Source organism: Macrotis lagotis, chromosome 4 (genome assembly GCF_037893015.1).
Source record: "Macrotis lagotis isolate mMagLag1 chromosome 4, bilby.v1.9.chrom.fasta, whole genome shotgun sequence".
Classification (NCBI taxonomy): Eukaryota; Metazoa; Chordata; class Mammalia; order Peramelemorphia; family Peramelidae; genus Macrotis; species Macrotis lagotis.
Window position 1 is genome coordinate 37,314,916 of NC_133661.1, and position 15,946 is coordinate 37,330,861.

Sequence of the window (15,946 nt, forward strand, 5' to 3'; positions counted from 1 at the left end):
TGTGTGTGTGTGTGTGTGTGTGTGTGTGTGTGTGTGTGTGAATCTGTGTGAGTCTGTGTACACTCATGTGCTATATATCCACACCTGGGTTCTTGGTTGTTTAGTTTCCAATGCTAAGAGCAAAGAGCTAATCAAGCTTAGGTCACAGGGCTAATTTCTATGCAGGTCAGTTAACTGCTCTCTGTTCTATCTTCTTCCCAGACTACTTATCAGGATCAAATGAGATAATTTATGTAAAGTGCTTTGTAAACTGTAAAACACTATATACATGTCAACCATCATTATTAGGGCTCTAAGATAAAGTTCACAGGGGCTGCCTGCCATAATGGATAAAGATCTGGTCTCCAAATAAAAAAAGATTCGATTTCTTATCTCTGCGTGACCCTGGGCCCATCATGGTGCTCCTCAGAGCTCTTTGAGAATATAAGTTGCAGATCAGTTGTCGATTTGCATTGATAAGAGAGGTCTTCCCTATATTCCATACATCAATGAAGTCATAAGTTTGGAATCCTTCTTTCACCATCAAAAAAATATAAAAGACCTCTGTTAATATTGGAGACTTCAAAGTCATGCCATCTGGCGATCAGTTCAAAAACCAGGGAGAATTTAAAACTGAAGAAGAGAAGGATTCTAGGGGTTCTGCTGATAGTTTTTGAGCAGTTGAAAGGCTCACAGGTGGGAAAAAAGGAATTAGATCTATTCTGCTTGGCCTTGGAAAGCAAAAATGGGGAGCACTTGGATGTTGTAGAGATTCAGAGTAGGGTTTGAACCCAAGAAATGCTTCTGAAGAATGAGAGCTGTCCCTAAGTAGAATGCCCACTGGAGGCATCCAGACAAAGGCTTGAACAACCATTTTTGGTGAGGTTGTAGAGAGAATTTTTAATGAGGGACAGTTTGGACAAGGTGGTCTCTAAGGGCTGGTGCAGTGCTGAGATTCTAGAATTCTATTATTATCAGGGAGATGAATTCTTCTGAAGTTTCATTGTTTTGCTGAGGTCACCCTGGGCTCACAAAGGCTCTGTTTGCGATATAAAAGCACAGACAGGTCCAATTGAGCTAGAGAGGATTCAAGTATGTCCCTGGCAACAGAGCCTGTATTTGTCATATGAAGGTCAGCATGGCAGAGTATGAAAAGAGCAGTCAGGACTAGCTACCAGGAGATAAGTTTTTTTCAGCCGTAGCAACTAAATAAAGCAGTCAATTAATGTATGAAAGAGTTATAACTTGAGTCAATGGAAGGACAGTAATGGTCCTGATCAAATAGCCAGCCTTGATGTCTTACTTTCCTGTGTCTACTCATTGACTCTCCTAATCCAGGTAACCTGTATCCCAAACCTATATTCTTATCCACAAGGCAATCAATGATGTTAAAGAGTAATGGATAATTTTGCACAGCTCCTCCCCAGCACTACAATTGCTTTTCTTTTCTTTAATATTTATTCTCATTTTGTACAAATGTTTTTTATACATTAATAAAATATTCTTGTTTAAGAGCAAATGAAATACCCCCTCCCCCATAAATATAGACTCGCTTGAGAGACAAAGTAAAGGGGAGAGAAAAAATTAAAATAAAAAAAATAATAGTAATGATTGTAGGTATGGCCAGGTGGCCATGAGCACCCGAGCCCACATCCAGCCCTGTATACCCAACAATCACCCAGCCGTGTGACATGTAAGCCACCCCAACCCCACTGCCCTGCAAAAACCAAAAAAAAAAAGAAAAAAGACCCCAAATAAAATAAAAATAGTAATAATAGTAGGGGTGGCTGGGTGGCGGACAGAACATTGGCCTTTGAGCCAGAAGCACCCGGGTCCAAATCTGACCTCAGACACCCAACGATCACCCTGCTATGTGGCCCCAGGCAGGCCACCCAGCCCCATTTGCCCTGAACCCCCCCAAATAATAATAATAATAATAATAATAATAATAATAATAATAATAATAATAATAATAAAATGTGCTTAAGTCTGTGTTCCAACACCAACAGCTCTGTTGTGGGTGGATCACAATCTTTATGATAAGTCCATCACAAAAGTTATTTCCATATTTTCCCACTGTTGCCATTGCTGATCGCAACTTCCTCCTTTCATATTTCTCCACTACCATGTACTATATTTTCTCTCTCCTTTCACTTTGACTCTGCTGTAGGGTAGCTGAGTGGTGCAGCAGACAGATCCCCGGCTCTGGGGCCAAGAGTCCCTGAGCCCCCATACCACCCCTTAGGTCCAACATCTACCTGGTCCTATGGTCCCGGACAGGCCTTCCAATCCCAGCCTCTTGCAAGAAGTAAAAAAAAAAGAAAATGTGTTATATCTGACCACTCTCCCCCCATGGTCCATCCTCTCCTCCATCACTCACATCAACCCCCTTCCCCTGTCCCCCCTTCTTATTCCAGATGCCTATACCCCATTGAATATATATGTTGTTTCCTCTCCTAGCCACCTCTGATGAGAGTGAAGATTCCCTCATTCCCCCTTGCCTTCCTCCTTCCATATCATTGCAATAGCTCATTGTAATAAAGAAAAATCTTATTATATGAAATATCTTGACCTATTCCCCTTCTCCGTTTTCTTTCTCCCATTACATTTCCCTTTTTTCTATTGACTCCATTTTTACACCATATTTTATTTTCCAATTCAGCTTTCTCCTGTGCTTCAACTATAAAAGCTCTGTCTACCTACTCTATTAACTGAGAAGGTTCATATGAGTATTATCAGTGTCATTTTTCTATGCAGGAATACATGCAGTTCATCATCAAATCCCTCATATTTTCCCCCTCTCCTCCAATCTCTATGCTTCACCTGAGTCCTGTATCTGAAGATCAAACTTTCTGTTCAGCTCTGGCCATTCCAACAGGAACATTTGAAATTCCCCTGGTTCATTGAAAGTCCGTCTTTTTCCCTGGAAGAGGACATTCAGCCTTGCTGGGTAGTTGATCCTTGGCTGCATTCTAAGCTCTTTTGCCTTCCTGTATATTATATTCCAAGCCCTATAATCTTCCAATGTAGTTGCTGCTAAGTCCTGTGTGATCCTGACTGCAGCTCCACGATATTAGAATTGTGTTCTTCTGGCTGCTTGTAATATTTTCTCTTTGACTCGGGAGTTCTGGAATTTGGCTATAATATTCCTAGGGGTTGGTTTTTTGGGAGCTCTTTCTCAGGGGGAATCTGTGGATTCTCTCCATTTCTATATTGCCCTCTGCTTTTAGAATATCAGGACAATTTTCCTATAGTAATTCTTTGAAAATGATGTCAAGGCTCTTTTCCTGATCATGACTTTCAGGTATTCCAATAATTTTTAAATTATCTTTCCTAAGTCTGTTTTTCCATATCAGTTGTTTTTTCAATGAGATGTTTCACATTTTCTTCTAATTTTTCATTCTTTTGGTTTTGAAGTATTGAGTCCTGGTTTCTCATAAATTCATCAGTCTCTCTGAGTTCTATTCTTTGTCTGAAGGATTTATTTTCCTCAGAGAGCTTTCTTATCTCTTTTTCCATCTGGCCAATTCTGCTTTTTAAAGCATTCTTCTCCTCAATAACTTTTTGAACTGTTTTATCCATTTGACCTAAGCTGGTTTTTAGCATGCTATTTTCTTCAGTATGTTTTTGGATTTCCTTGACTAGGCTGCTGACTTCATTTTCATGTTTTTCCTGCATCTCTCTACTTTCTTTTCCCAGTTTTTGTTCTAACTCCCTTATTTGATTTTTCAAAGTCTTTTTTGAGCTCTGTCATAGCCTGAGCCCAATTTCTGTTTTTCTTAGAGTCTTTAGATGCAGGAGCTTGTGCTTCCTCATCTTCAGACTGAGTACTTTGATCCTTCTTGGGCTCATATGAAAAATATTTCTCAGTGGTGTTCCTCTTGTTTCTCTGCTTGCTCATTTTCCCAGTCTAAGCCTGTTTTGGGGGTGCTTCCTGAGCTTTTGGGACACTCCCACAAGGGTCTCAATGTGTGAAGCTCTGTCCTCCCTCCTGAACTGTGAATGACCATGTGTGCCCCCCTCTGCCATGGGGCTGAGGTGGGGGAGCCCTGTTGTTCTATGGGGGGGCCTAGACTGTGATCAGGATCTGAATGTGGTCAGAGCCCCAGAGTCCTGTTCCAGGGGCAGAGGACAGAGCTAGGCAGTCTGGCTTCACTCCCCTCCCTAGGTTCAATGGGCTCATGCCCTGGGGGCTCCTGCTTACTGATTCTGCCTGCTTCTGTTTCCTGGAACTTGGCTGCACTGCAGGGCTGAGCTTCACGTGCTTGCGCTGGTAGAGGTTCCCCCCCCCCCCGGGGCGTAGCTCAGGAGACTCCCCCACTGCTGGGAGCACTGGCTCCCAGTGCCCTGGGGCTGCCTCTGGGAGGCTGAAGTTCTTTCGCTCTGGTGGGCCACCCCTCTGGTGGGCCGCCCCTCCAACCCTGGGGAGCAGAGCCTTTCTGCTCTTTTCCAGGTTACCTTGAGTAGGAGAACTGCCTCACTGGGTCCCTTTGTGGGTTCTGTCTCTTGGAAATTTAGTTAGAGTCCTTAGCTTATGAGTTTTATGAGAGAGTGCTTAAGACACGATCCGTTCTTGTAGCCATCTTGGCTCTGCCCCCCACTACAATTGCTTCTCAGAGCACATGGACTATAACTCTCAGAAACCTGGTCATTAGGCTCCTTTGGCTGTTGAGTCAGGATAAACTCCCTAAAGAAAGGAAGAAGTTTCTGAATCCTGTCTACATCTTTGTACCTTTTTTTTTTTTTGATGTGGAGGATCATCTGCTTTCCAAGGAGAAATGAATGACTGTCTCAATTTCTTCTTTTATTCCCATGTGACCTTGGGATAATGAGTTTACCTCTTTGAATCTCAGTTTCCCCTTCTGTAAATTGACGGATATAAGAATGGCAACACTCATTCTCAGGGTAGTTGTGATACCAATTACTTGCAAACTATTTAGTGTAACTTAGAGGTGAACTAGCCTTGTCCACGATGTTAACATTTAGTAGTTAGTGATCTCCAAACTTTTGAATGTGAGAACCTCCATTGTAAATAAACAATTTTATTATTTTTATGCTATATGCATCAGGCACTGTGTGGATGTTATGTATAGGAAATTAGCATCATCAATAATAGCAAGAGTATCTTTTGAATAACAAAAGCTTTCAAATTTAGTTCCACAGATTGAGAAAGTTTCATGATGGCTAGAAACCACACTAGAGTCAGAAAATTTGAATTTGAAAAATAGTATTATCCCCAAGTGTCAGGCATATGATTTATTCAGTCTACAGAAGATATGTTTGCTTATTTGTTATACTGAGTCATGCTTTATATTTTGTTAGAACTAAATAAAGATCAGAATGATGCTTGGGGGCACATATGGATTCCAGAATTTCTTGCAATAACTTCTCGATGTTCTACCTCTCGTCTTGGTCTTGGGGGTGGGGTCTTGTCTCACTGTTTGGAAACCTTTGCAGTGGTTTTATGATCCTGGGCTGGGGGAAGCAAATTGGAAAGAATATTGGAGTTGGGAGAAGTAGATTTGGATTTTATCACCAGTTTTGCCTTTAACTAGTGGTATGACCACAGGATCTTAACATATCTCAGCCTCAGTGTTCTCATCTGTCAAATGGTAGTAAAAATCTCTACCCTATTCATCTTGGAACAATATTGTCAAAAATAAGACATGCATATGCGAAGGAAGGCCCTTTGAAAGCTGTCAAATATAAAACATACAAATATAAAATAGTACTCTCATCATCTTGTTGAAGGTCTCCCATGTGCCAGCTAATTTATTATAGTCAGAACTGAGGTCTCCTGATAACATTGAATATTTTTGCAACCCTGGAATCTTTTACTCCACTAAGAGTCAAATTTACACCCCCCCCCCCCATCTTGGGAGCTATTGCTGCCTTTGTGATTACGAGAATCAATTGATCTGTGGGTGGGAACTTGTCACTAAGGAAGGAAGAAGGGAGATGATTCTGTGATCTGATTCCTTCCTTTTATAATCCTACTGGAGTGTCTGACACAGAACCTTGTATACAGTAATTACTTAATAATTATTTAGTGGAAAATAATTGAGTTGATTCTTGAGGATGATTACAGGGAGCATATCTCTAGAGTTCTATGGAAGCCTTCATTGTTCAATCAATCAACCAAAAGCTATTTATTAAACACATGTTATATGTTAGGCTATGTTAGGTATTGGGAATAAAAAGGCAAAAAGGGAAACATCTCCATTTTCAATGAGTTTGCCTTCTATTAGAAGAGGCTACATGGGAAGAGGTTCAGGCTGCTTTTCTAGAGGCCTGTAGTTCCTTTCTTCTAAATTGTATTGGATGACCTCTTGATGCTAAAGATTTAACTATTCTTCAAGGCTTAGTAAATATTGATTGAATATATATACTGCTCTGAGTAAGACTTTTGAGTCATGAATCTGAATCTATAGCACAGAACATTGGTGGCTTCTTCATGTCACACAATGACAGAATCCAGGGGTTGGAAGGGAGCCCAGAAGTCATCTACAAGAACAGTTAAGTCCCTAAACCTGAGCTATAATATCTTCTCCAATGCTCCAGGCAAACTCTGCCTGAAGTTCCCTAGTCTTCCAAAGAGATCCATGATACAAGAGTAGTTTAAGAATCTGTAAAATGGAGCCTATTGAGAGGACAAGTTGAAGGAGACTGGACAGGGAGACTACTTACAATCAGAGTCTTTAGGGCTTGGACTAATCTCCTTATTTGATGGAGGGAGAAACTGAGGTCCAAAGAGGAGAAATCCTTTTCTCAAGCTTACATAACCAATAAACAACAAAACAGGATTGAACCCCAGGTCCTTTGACTCAAGATCAAGTCTTGTCATTTGATTGCAGTGTAGACCAGGCACAGTATTACAGTGCTCCAACTTAGAGTTAAGGCAGTGGGAATATAGACAATGGAATGGATTTGGGGGACATTCTGATGAATCAGTGGGGCCGGATTTTTGAGAAGGAATGAAGAACAAAGAGATAGTCAACTGTAGCTTAGTTTTTAAGTCAACACAATTGATAAAAAAGAAGATGGTGTCCTTAATAGAAATAGGAAAGTCACATGGGGCCCCCTTTGTCTGGGAGGGGAGCTGATGAGCATGGAACAACATCAGTTGCCAGCAATAGCAGTGGGAGTATCTCTTAATAGAAAGAAAGCAAACTAGAACTCAATTGAATTCCTCTCTATAAACCCAGTATATTTAGCGTTCCTCCAAAGTAGTCTTTAATTATGAAAAAAATATAAACACAGCACACTGCTCTCATCTAGATGTGGTTAAATCCTTCAGACACTGAGATTTAAGATCCTGCTAAGCACTTTCCCATTAGGCAAAAATATTGACATTTCAGTTTACATCTCACTGGTTCTGCATCTTTGTAAAATGCTTTATGGAGAGACTCTTGTGGCTGTGATGTGAGAAGTGAAAGGCAATGGAGACGAGTGGGCTGGCCAAGGGGGCATTAGCTGCTGCTGTTGATACCACTTAAACCCTTACAGCCTGCTCAGGGTCCTGTGAGTTTGGGAGGAGGTACCCACAATAGGAGTGGAAATGGCCACTGTAATCCAAGAAATACAGAAATGAAGACAGTATCCCCTGTTCTTCAGGAACATGCATCGTACAAGGGGCCCATTCCATATATACAGATGTATACAAAAGTGACAGAAGATAATTTAAAGAAGAAAAGGGCAATATCATAGGCAAGGTTGATACAGAGATCATTGCTCTCTGCCTCTTGCCCTATAACCCAATTTTCAAAATATCTCATTGATTAATGTAAATTGCACACATCTTTTGTCTCATGATAGTGTGGCATAGACTTAGCAGGAAGCCAAGATGGTATGAAGGTCCTGGAAGGGTCTACTTGCTGACTTGGGTGCTGCCAAATCTATCCTGGGACCCCAGGAAGTGTGCCTGCACATGGACACTGGCAAGGCTCCCTGACCAGTCTTGGCAGTTTGGAAGGTACATTAACCCTTTTGGGCCACCAACTTAAAAAAAAATAACTAGTGAACATGAGGAACAAAAGAATCCCATAGAGGTGGCTAGGTGGCACAGTGGATAGAGCACTGACCCTGGAGTCAGGAGTCCCTGAGTTCAAATTTGACCTCAGACACTTAATAATTACCTAGCTGTGTGGCCTTGGGCAAGTCACTTAACCCCATTGCCTTGCAAAAACCTAAAAAAAAAGAGCCTTGTGATTTTTTTTTCTTGGTATTAGGTTAGATTTGGTTTTTATTTGAGGAAAGGGACATTTACAAGCTAGGTTCATCCAGAAGAGAGTGACAAGGGAAGGGGCTGGAGATTTTATCTTGAGAGGATTGATGTTTAGTCTAGAAAAGAGAAGCTTTAGTTTGTATCTGACCATTATTATGGAAAAAGGATTAGGCTTACTTTTCTTAGAGCTCAGAGCAATGGCTGGAGGAGGTAGAGAGACCACTGTGGGCTCTGAGAAAAGAATGAAGAAAGGAATTCTGAACAGGTAGAGCTGTCCCTGAGTGAAAGCATCAGGCTTTGCTGGTTGTAGCTCTCCCTTCTCTGGAGGGATCAGGATGACTGACCACTTGATAGGGGCATTCTGTTCAGGTACAGGTTGTCCAGAGTCCCTTCTAACTTTGATATTCTGCATAATAGTGTCCTAGAGTTTCAGTTCATTCACTACTTAGTTAAATTCTATAGATTAACTTACTGCTGGCTACATCATGACAAAAATAACATAGTTCCTTTTTTTTCCCAGAGATTGATTCTATTTGGCAAACATAGCATAGATATTCATGAAATATATGATCCAAGGTAGTTCAAGGGCTGGAAAAAGAACCATCATGATGTCATCTTCTCCAGTGCACTGCCTTGAAGTATCTAGAATCTTACTGCTATCCTTTTTATAGATAGGGTAACTGGGTTGCAGAGATGTTAAGTGCCCAAGATCACAGAACTAGTTAGTGGAGGAAGATGGAAGACCAGAACCCAGGTCTTCCTCCTCTCCCTGTGATCTCTCCATTGCACCACACTTCTTTTAGCAGCTAGTTTTCTGGGAGATATTTCTGTATTTTTTTTCCCAAGGCAGAGCTGACCACCTCGTGTAAGACCTTAATTTTTGACACTGATATTTGATAGTATTATTTTCTGTGTTTCTGTTATATGCATTTATTTATATGTGTGTGTTTGTATTTATGCGCACTTGTGTGGCTGCTGTTGTAAGGAGTGAGGGAAATGTACCTTTCTTCTAGACTCTCTTAAAAGAATAACTTCTCTTTATTTTTTGATCTCTTTTCTCTAATTATTCATTACTATTCACACAAAGGAAGGAAAAAAAATGGGAGACATTTGGCCAGTTAGAATTCTGGTTGGTATTCTAATATGCCCCTAGGGAGTGCTCAGTATGAGCCCTTATATTTTAGAGGGGAGAGAATGCTGATCATGGAGACAGGAGACCCAGCCTTGAATTTTAGCTCTGATATTTGCTTATTTATATGACCTTGGGCATAAAAAGAGTCACTTCCAATGGGGAAGTTCAACTAGGTAGTCTCAGCATGTCCTTTCAGCTCTATTTCTATGATCCCATGTTATACGGAGTTAAAAATGGACTGTTACCAGGGAAGTTTCAGTTCCTTCATGTCATATCAGCTCACATTTCTATAGCACTCAGAGGATTGCAAAACATTTTGCTTCCAAACTCATGTGAAATATGTAGCGGCAGTCCTATTAACCCCATGTCTTTTTTTTTTTTTTAAGTTGACCCTCTAATTTCATTGATGTTGAGAGCTTCTACAGAGAATGCTTTTCTGCCAATGCTGATCAACTTGCTTTCATCTTTTATCTTAGCTCTCAGACCTGAGAGGGTTCCTTGGAGAACTGAGAAGTCACTGGATCACATAGTCAATCTGAGCTAGAGGCAATATTGGAACTCACGTCTCTCCAATGCTAAGGCTAATTATCTAATGTAACGTACTTTGCTGACTCATCCTACTAATGTGATAACAGATAAGCACTTAACAAAACTCTACAAATGATAAATGCCATCATCATCATCATCAAATACTACCAATCAATAAATCAGAGGCTACCACCATCTTTCAAATCAATAAAATTGAGTCTTGATGAGGTTAATTGTCTTTGTAAAGATCAAAGAATTTGTAAGTAGGATTCTGACTCCTTGACTTCAGATGTTCCATCTACTATACCTAATCTTAGGGTAAAGTCTCCAAGTGTCCAGGATACAATATGGTAAGGAAAGAATCTTTTATGTGACTGTTTATATACATTCCATTTTATGCCAGAAAAACAAACTAATCTTCTCTAGGAGTTTACAATCCAGTGGGAAATGACTTTTACACAAGAAGAAAATTCTAAGTAATATTTACTCATCCTATCTTTCATTTCTTCATGGAATAAGTATTTACATGGGTTTCCTCTGTTCAAGGCCCCAGGCTGGATGCTGTAGGGGAGAGAAAACAGATACATAATTAAGGCTAGAATTATCAGCAGGGACTTGGTATGATTTTTCCAGTACTATAGACACCTCAAAGGTCTGTCCAACAGAGATAAGCCGGCTGGCTTTGTAAGAGAATGCCCTTGGTCAAACTGCTCTCTCTTTGTATTTAAAATCCATGTGACCCATTGGCATTTGGGCATAGGTGGGTCTCTAACATCTGAGAAATGATTGCAAGGTACCCTCTATTCTCTGCTCTGAGAGTTATTATGGAGCCCTTAGTGGTAAATAGCAGGTCAGGACCAGGCCTAGGTTAGGTGGGAGAAGGATGGGGTGCATTCCTGAGAAGAGGCCCTCGGAAGTAAGATCTTCAGTTTTCATGTTGGTCTCCCCTGGAACTCCAAGGTTCATCTTCTACTCCCCAGAATCCTCTCTGTGACCCCTTGTGAGGAGCTCTTAATGAAGGGGAGGTGGGAGGGAGAATGAAGGCAGGGATAACAACCTCTCTGTGAACTTATTCCCAAGAACCCAGGCCCAAAGAGGGTCCCAGATTGCTGCTATTCACACTCAATCAGACCCGCTATTAGCTTGTCAGGAGAATTTGTCTTCCTGGAGGTCTGAGGCAATCTTATTCAGTAGGGAGTCCAGGCAGTAATCATTCCATTTTCAAGGAACAGGAATAACCTTAATTTTGGCAGCTTTTGCTTTGCTCCAAGGTTTCCCTCTTCAGTCTAAAATATGCTCCGTAAGAGGCTGGTGGGAATGGAACTGTTAATATGTCCAACTTGAGCTCACAATTAGGTGTGCCTAGCCCTGTGTGGGGTGCTCTGAAGAAGGAAAGAGGAAGAGACCCTTTCGGGAGGAAAAGGCTAATTAGAGTGAAAAACCTGAAATATAAAGTGAAGGGCTAGATGCAATTAAATTCAACTAATTAACTATATGTGGATCATTCAGCTGGAATTGGGGGATAGGAAGAACAATTCCTGGGAGAGGGTCCCTGTTCTGAAACTATAACATATCACTGTGTCTGATAATGAAGTGAACACATCCGGATGAGTATGATATATGTGCTGTCTACAGAGCAGACAAGAATGGTTGGGACTTGGAACTGAACTAGATTTTTTCTTTCCTTCCTTCCTTCCTTCCTCCCTCCCTCCTTCCTTTTCCTTCCTTCCTTCCTTCCTTCCTTCCTTCCTTCCTTCCTTCCTTCCTTCCTTCCTTCCTTCCTTCCTTCCTTCCTTCCTTCCTTCCTTCCTTCCTTCCTTCCTTCCTTCCCCTTAACATTTACAGCATGCTTATTTCCTTTTTAAAACCTCTTTCCCCACCCCCATTAAACTCTTGAGGCAAGGAAAGACATTTAAGCTTCCTTTTTCAACATCATGTCCAGCATAGCTTGTCCTTCTTCACTGTGAAGAGGAAGATATGTTTCATCATTAAGTCATTGGACCTTAGTCTGGTCCTTACAATCAATCAATCAATCAATATTGATTAAACATTTATAATAGAGATACAAGAGAGAGCCAGAAGATGTTCCTTGCTTTCAAGGGACTGTAATTTAATGGATCAGAGTTCTAATACTTTTGAGTGGTTGTTTTCATTTATATTATTGTAGTCACTGTAAATAGTGTTTTCATTCAACTGGTTTCACAAAATTCTTATTTTTCCAACTCTTCATTTTCATAATTTCTTATTTTTGCTTCTCATACCACAGCTTGTCCTACCAGCTCCCTAATGGACAGTTACTGAGTAATAGCTATGTTCAAGGCCTCAGGCTCATCCCTGGCTCCATGCTTTTTCTCATCACATTCTCCTCCTCCTGGAATGCTCTTTTTAGGCCTAGCTCAGACTCTACCCTTTCAGAGCCCTCTGTATAATGACAAGATAAATAGTTAGCTAGTTATCACTTAAGGAGCTCTGGTTGTTACTTGGTCTCAAATAACAATTCCTCAGGGAGAAGGCAGCTAGCATGTCTACCATCACACAACTGAGGCTATGAACTCTCATTCTTGGTCAAGATAGACCATTTTGTTGGACATTTGGTCTCCTAACTCATAAAACAAGGGGACTGGATAAGATTAAAGAATCATAGGTTTTGAACTGGAATGGCCTTTATTAGAGATGGTCCCTAAAGCTCTTTTGGCTCTAAATCTTGGGTCCAGTGTTCCTAATTCAAACACTCCGGACAGGTCTGTCCCTGAAGGCTTCCTAGAATAGGACATTGGTTCTTCATGAGCCCTAATCTCAAGTGCTTTTTAAAAAATCATCTTTATAGTAGTAGAACAAGGACCAGGGACTAAGTCAGGGGAGGGCAGTGGATTGAAGTTAGGAAGCACAGATTCAAGCCCCAGCTCTGACATGAGCTTTCAGTTTGACCAATGGTCTTTCTGAGCTGCCTTATTGTACTCATCTAGAAAATGGTGACAAAAAATACTTAAATTTTCTACTTTGTAAGATGGTTGGACTTTCTGTTCTGAGTTTAGGTGTACTCAATGACCTAAGTCCTTTCACCCCTAAGTTCTGCTGAGGATAATTATTTCCTTTCTCCCCTTCCCACCTTTGATCAGACCCTTCCCAGTCTTCTTGCCCATGGTTTATCTTAGTTCTCCTTTTGATGTCTTTCTCTATCTCTAGGAAGTCTAAGTGTGTTGCCTATATTTAGGTTCATCTCCTGACTTCATGCTTTTACTTGTAGCATTCCCCACTTCCCAGAATTCTGTTCCATTGGTTTTCATAGATTTATCAAGACCCAACTCAAATCCAACCTCCTCCTGGTTATTTCAGCCTAGGACCATTTCTCCTTTCTCTGAAATCCAATAAAAGACTTGAGCATTCAGTTTTTTTCTGTTTCCTGCTTACCTGTGTCTCAAACTAGAAGAAGAGGTTCTTGAGAGCAAGAACTCTTTGTCTCCCCTAAAAACACCTAGGACACAGCTAGGTCAGGGGCCCAAACTATTTTTATGGGTTATGAACATGGGGTGAATGTTAGAGAACTTAGAACCTGAAGATGATTGAAATATGGGATCTAGTTGGGTTCCCTTTGGCCTTCACATTTTGACAGCTAGGGTCCAGGCCTAGATGAGGGAAGGAGACAAGTCAAATATTCCCTTCCAAAAACAGTCCAAGAGCACAGGCCTATCACCCTGGGACTCAAGAAGCTTTGAAACTACACTAGGGACTCAGATGCAGGCAGAGAGAAAAAAAAATTCCACGACAGGCAAGCGCAAAAGGTTAATTACTTTCCATTTTTCACCCTTACATATTTGTTTCATAATATGTTCCTCTGTTGCAGTGCCTGGGGATGCCCAATTAATCTTAGGTACTTTCCCTTCTGCTAAAAGATAACTATTACAGTGTTTCTGACTGTTCTATATAAAGGTGTGAACAAGGCTTGTACAAGGCAAGAATACCAAGAAGATGGGTGAGGCTCAGATCTAGAGAAAGACCCCCCAAATACCTTTTTACCTCTTTCTCAACTGAGAGTGGAAGAGTCATAACTCTGGGGCAGAGAGGGATTTTACTCCTTTATCTGTCAAGTCACATTACTTCTATTCATTCAATGATAATGGCATGATCCAATGTTCCTTAAACATTTACTGAGTTTACCTCTGTTGTTGTGCTTATCCACACAAAAACCCTTTGGTATCTGAGGGGGGGGTTATTGACCCCCATTTTACAGGTGAGGTAACTGAGGTAAAGGGAGGTTTAAATGATTTGCTTAAAGTCTAATGACCAGAATGGGGGCAGAGCTGGAAATAGCATGAAGGTTTCAAGTTCTCAGATTTGGAAGGAATCTTGACGTCCAACCAAGGTCAAACTTCTGCCCTATTCCATAATAAGTCATTATCTGGAATATAACAGAAGCACCTCAGTGATGGTGAGCTCACAATCTAGAATGATGGTACATTGCATTTTTTGAAGAGTTCTATTGCTAAACAAATAAAATTAAGAAATGTGAAGTTTTATGAACATTGAAGCATCTGTAATGCTAACTATTTTTATTGCTAATTACTGTTAATTAGCTGGCTAGGTGGTGCAATGAATAGAATTCTGGACCCAAAGTCAGGAAGATTCATATTTATGAATTCAAATCGTGCCTCAGATGCTTATTACCTGTGTGACCCTGAGCAAGTTACTTAACCCTGTTTGCCTCAGATTCATCATCAATAAAAAGAGAATGAAATGGAAAATCAAACAGTATCTTTGTCAAGAAAACAACAAATGGGATTAAGCATGATGGAAAATGACTGGAAAATGATTGAACAGCAATAAAATCATTAATAATCATTATTATCATTTTATTAAGACGCTCCTCCTAAAATTCTTTTGTTCCACTCCATTTGCACCTGGAATCTCAATTTAGGGTTCTTTTTACTCCTGGGATTCTTAACTTGATTTGTGTCATGGCCTCCTTTAGTAGGGTCTGGTGAAGCCCATGTTTTCAAATGCCTAAAATACATAGAATTATAAAAGGAAACCTATTATATAAGAATAATTATTAACTTGCATATATTTTTATAAATTCAAGAAGCTCTGTTGAATTAGATTATTATGCTTTGATTAGATAGAGACCTTTTTGTGTGGCTTAATGGAGAGAGCGCTGGGCCTAGAGTCAAGAAGACTTGAGTTCAAATCCCATCCCATCTCATATATTTACTCTCCATGTAAGTTATTTAAACTTTCTTAGTCTCAGTTTCTTAATTTGCAAAATGAAGGGGTTGGATTTGATGAATTCAGATTCCTTCCAGCTCTGTCTGTGATTCTTAGGGTTTTTTTTTTCAAGGCAAACAGGGTTTAGTGGCTTGCCCAAGGCCACACAACTAGGTAATTATTAAGTGTCTGAGACCGGATTTGAACCCAAGTACTCCTGACTCCAGGGCTGGTGCTTTATCCACTGTGCCACCTAGCTAGCTGCCCCACTGTCTGTGATTCTTAATAGTGAGTTTTTATTATTTATTATTTAAATATTATTAAATATTATTTCTTATTTTAAATATTTATTTATTTTATTATTTAAATATTATTAAAAAACACATTTTGAGGGGGCTTTGCAATTTTCCAAATGCTTTCTAATTTTATTTTTTTCCCCTCTTACATCATCCCAGGCAGGTCAGTAAAACAAAGTTTGTCATCCTCATTTTACGTATTATAACCCCTTTTACAGAGAGGTTAATGAGATTGTTTGGGGTCACTCAGCCCCTGAATTGGTGCATAAAGACCAAACTTAAATTTTTTTTTGTCAATTCAATCCAACAAACATTTATTAAGCATTGGTTTTGTGCCAGATAGTGTGAGAGATACCAGGGTTACCATAGTACAAACAAAAACAGTCCCTACCCTCAAAGAGATAATATGTGGATGTGTGTTTTCTAGTGCTATAGAATTAGGAGAAGCAAAGCGAGATAGTAAGTCAGGTATAAACAGTTGCCCAGCCTTTGTCAGAAGTCGAGTTTCACCTGCCCTCGGGTTCTGCTGCGATTCCACTTCAGGTGCTTAACAGTTCCCAAGAAGCTGATTTCCATCAGAGGTTG

The 15,946-nt window shown here is 40.3% G+C and overlaps 1 protein-coding gene across 1 annotated transcript in view; it reads left to right on the forward strand.

Annotated features, from left to right (window-relative positions):
• Nucleotides 1-1,084: 1,084 nt before the first annotated feature.
• Nucleotides 1,085-15,946, forward strand: part of GRID1 (glutamate ionotropic receptor delta type subunit 1) — a 1,019,672-nt gene continuing 1,004,810 nt past the window's right edge. The window contains exon 1 of the mRNA XM_074236323.1: nucleotides 1,085-1,317. The gene's annotated coding sequence lies outside the window, so the exon portion shown is untranslated. The remainder of the gene's footprint in view (nucleotides 1,318-15,946) is intronic.